A 3,795-nucleotide genomic window follows, 5' to 3' on the forward strand; every position below is an offset into this window, starting at 1 on the left:
ACACGTTATTTTTCATCTTTTTGTTTTGAGTTTTCATACAGCATCTTAACTATGCTGTGGGTCTATCAGCTTAATTTTTTTTTTTACTTTCCCCCAACCATTTTCCTGAACCCCAAATTTTATTTTATATCTCCACCTTATTTGTGGCATGGTGGAATTCAGAGAAACAAGATTGTTTTACTTTATTATCTGACTCCTGGGGCAGAATTTTACAGCCCCGTTTCTTCAGGGACAGGACTGTAAAATGCAGCGAGACATTCTAAACCTCATTGGCTTCGGTGGGAATGTAAAATCCCGCTGCCGTGAAATTTCACCCTTGAAAAGCTTTGTCACATTTCTCGGTGCAGTGAAGTGCCCCAACTGAAAGGCTTTAATATTTTCGGCCCTTAGCTTTTACTCACCCACCCAACCTTGGATGACTGCTACTTCTTTGAAAGGAGCCCTCTCCCCCTCCATGAGCAGTGTCCGATCTCGATAATAGACATCTTGTCTACCTCACCCCCCCACCCCCCTTTCCAGGGAAACCCAAGACACCTCTGCTTAAGAGTTAATTTCCCTGCCACATACTTGGTGACGATATACCCATCCAAGCTGTTCTGCCACTTCTTTATCTTCAAGACTCCAACCTGGCCCACCACTTGTAAGGCACCACCTGCCCCACCAACCCCCGACCCCAGCCCCTCTCCACCCAATCCTCAATGCTGCTTTTCTTTCCCGCATCCACCATGCAGAAATTAATTCACTGCCCTGCTGCCAATTCCAGCACAAATCTGATGGGCCAAAGAGCCTCCTTCTGTGCTGTACCCATTCTATTATTCGACAACATCAGAAAACTGCGCAACTTTTCTCGATTTCTTATAAGCAACAGCCTTTTAAAACTCAAGCTCAGCATTGCCGAACTGCTTCTTCTTAATAGCCTCACTTTCTATCCTTTTCAGACCTGGTGGTGCCTGGCACCCGGAGACTCAGCCCTTCAACTTCATTCTGCAAGGAAAACAAAATATCAATAGCGTTGCAAAACGTAATTCCGTGATCTGTTCCCTGGTGAACCACACCCCTGCCCACTGCCACCTCCCCACCACCACCCCCCTCCCCCCCACCCCCACCACCCCAACCCCCTCCCCCCCGCCTCCTCACCCTCTGGTCCAAAAGTTTTGTCTCTGCTCTTGATATAAATGACACGCAACAACCTGGGATACTGGTTCACTCATTTTTTTTATCGTTCATGGGATGTGGGCTTCACTGCCTAGGCCAGCGTTTACTGCCCTTCCCCAACTGTCCTTGATCAGAGGGCATTGAAGAGTCAACCACATGGCTGTGGGTATGGAGTCACACGTAGGCCAGAACCAGGTAAGGACGGCAGATTTCCTTCCCAAAAGGACTTTAGTGAACCAGGTGACAATTGGCAGTGGTTTCGAGGTCATCGTTAGACTATTAATTCCAGATTTTTATTGAATTTAAATTTCGATCTCTGTGGTGGGATTCAAACCCAGGTCCCCAGAGTATTAACCTGGGTCTCTGGAATAATAGCGCAGTGACAATACTATTATGCCACCACATAGTGAAACATCACTATTTAATCCCTAAGCAATAGTATATACTCACAATGACACTGGTTGCTTTATAATAGCAAATTAAACAACCGCTAGTTTTGGTGACTGAAATCAAAAATGTCAAGCAATCAATATTGATGTCAAAATGAATTATTGAAATAATTGTATGCTTTTTTAAAGACTTTGTTATGTGATTATTCTGGAGATTAATTTTTCAAGTCTGAATTTATTGGAACTAATTTTTGCAGTCCAGTGATTTTAAATCATTGATATTCCACTGGGAAATACAAATTCAAACTTTCAAACAAGAAAGCCTTTTATATTAATTAAAGTTACAATGATTTATTTGATCAAAGATCAGCAAATTACACTGCCAACACCTACAATAAGAAGTCTCCATATTTTTCTCACAGTTTGTTGTCCCGTCATATCATGTGTGATATGGTATTACTTCTGGAACAGGTAACACCCTTCTGCATCATACAGCATGCAGACGACAACAGCTTTTAGCTAGTAATAAGCTTAAAACAGTATTTTCATGTATGGAGAACATGTTTCCCCACAAACTTAACGAGGGTTTAGGCCTTGGGCGAAGTTTTATGGCCCCCCCTGCCTGTGGGATTTTCCAGTCCCACCAAAGTCAATGGATTTTGGAACAGCTCGCCGCATCTTAAGGCCTCACCTCCGTCCCCGATAAAGACTATGGGCAGAATATTTCCCTTGTCGAGTGGGCTCGAAGGGGACAGGCAGGAGTGGTGGGGAAGCCGACTGCCGCCCGCAATCGGGGCCGGACTGCGATTTCAAGCTGGCGGGTCAATTAAGGCCCGCCCAACATGGAAGGCGAGGGGCAGCGCCCAGGGCTGCCTGTGTGGTGTGGTGTGGGGTCGGTGGGGTGGGGGCGGGGAGGAGAGCGAGGGTGAATTTCACGCACGCGCGTGGGGGCGCGCTTGAAAATCTCCCTGAGGCACAGAGCTTCCTCAGGGAGACCAACAGTTATCAAAATAAAAAAAATAAAGATGTAAAAAAAGGTTATAAAACGTGTCCCCTCATGTCACACTGCCTCATGAGCAGGGACATGTTATGAGTTAAATTTTAAAATTTTTGATTTTATCTTTTCTGCAGTTGGAAACCTCATCCCGCCCGTGGATGAGGTTTCCAAAAAAATGCAAAGGCCACTTTTTGCTTGCCCGCCAACCGTAGGGTTTTAATTGCCGGCGGGCACGCTGCTGACTCTGGCACGTACCCGCTGACCGAAATATCACATGACTGCGCAATGATGTCGGGATGCTCGCCCGACGTTACCGTGCGTCATTTCACACTTGGTTGCGTTGGGTGCGCGCTCACCCAATGAGCTAAAAATCCAGCCTTATGTGCAACATATCCAAAAACTAGACACTATAACTTCTATAAGCAATAAGATGCACAATGATCTAGATGGCCTCTTTTCTGTCTTATACTAACTCTGAATTTAACGTATCTTAAAATAGAACATGACCCAGTTGTTAAGGGGCCAAACTGATCCATCCAGACAAGTAATGAATTAATTGAGTCATTTACAAAGCTGATAACAGAATTATTATTGTGGATTTGCAAAACTTTACATATTTAAAAATATATTGCATTTCATGAATTCGAAAATAGCAGCTTGTATTTAACATAGACATAAGAGTGACTCCACAAGCTGTGCGCAGTCTGTACTATTGGAGACCGTCTAATTTTTATAATCTCATGAGAGAAAACCCAATAAAACTACTCACTGGGCCCAGGGTAGACAAAGAGCAATCCTTTTAAAGGCCTTCGCAAACTAGACGAATGTGCCATCAATGAAGATGAGCCATTCCTCCAGAGCATGATTAACATGGAGGCCCACACTTGCCAACACCCTCTTAGTGCATGGCACCTGAAGAGGGAGAGGCCCCAGTAGATGATCAACTTGGAAAATAAAAGCTCCAGCCAGAGGTGGTGAGTCCTATGTATTCAAGAAATGGATACTTTCAGTGTCCAGAGCTGTCAGTTGTCGTTCTTCTCTGGCTTATGATTAATTCCACCCATGGGATGGATCAGCCAAGTGCGTTACAGAAACTGCCAAAAAAGATCTCTGAGCATCAGTGATATGTTGTAAGACAAAGACTCGGTAGTTAGGAGAGTTCATGCCAGGCTGCTGTTTACAAGCGATTCACCCACTTCTGACAGTTCTCATAACTCCAACATTTCAATGTAAGTGGATTCTGACATCCAACAT

The sequence above is a fragment of the Carcharodon carcharias genome, chromosome 25 (assembly GCF_017639515.1).
Source record: "Carcharodon carcharias isolate sCarCar2 chromosome 25, sCarCar2.pri, whole genome shotgun sequence".
In the NCBI taxonomy this organism is placed as follows: domain Eukaryota; kingdom Metazoa; phylum Chordata; class Chondrichthyes; order Lamniformes; family Lamnidae; genus Carcharodon; species Carcharodon carcharias.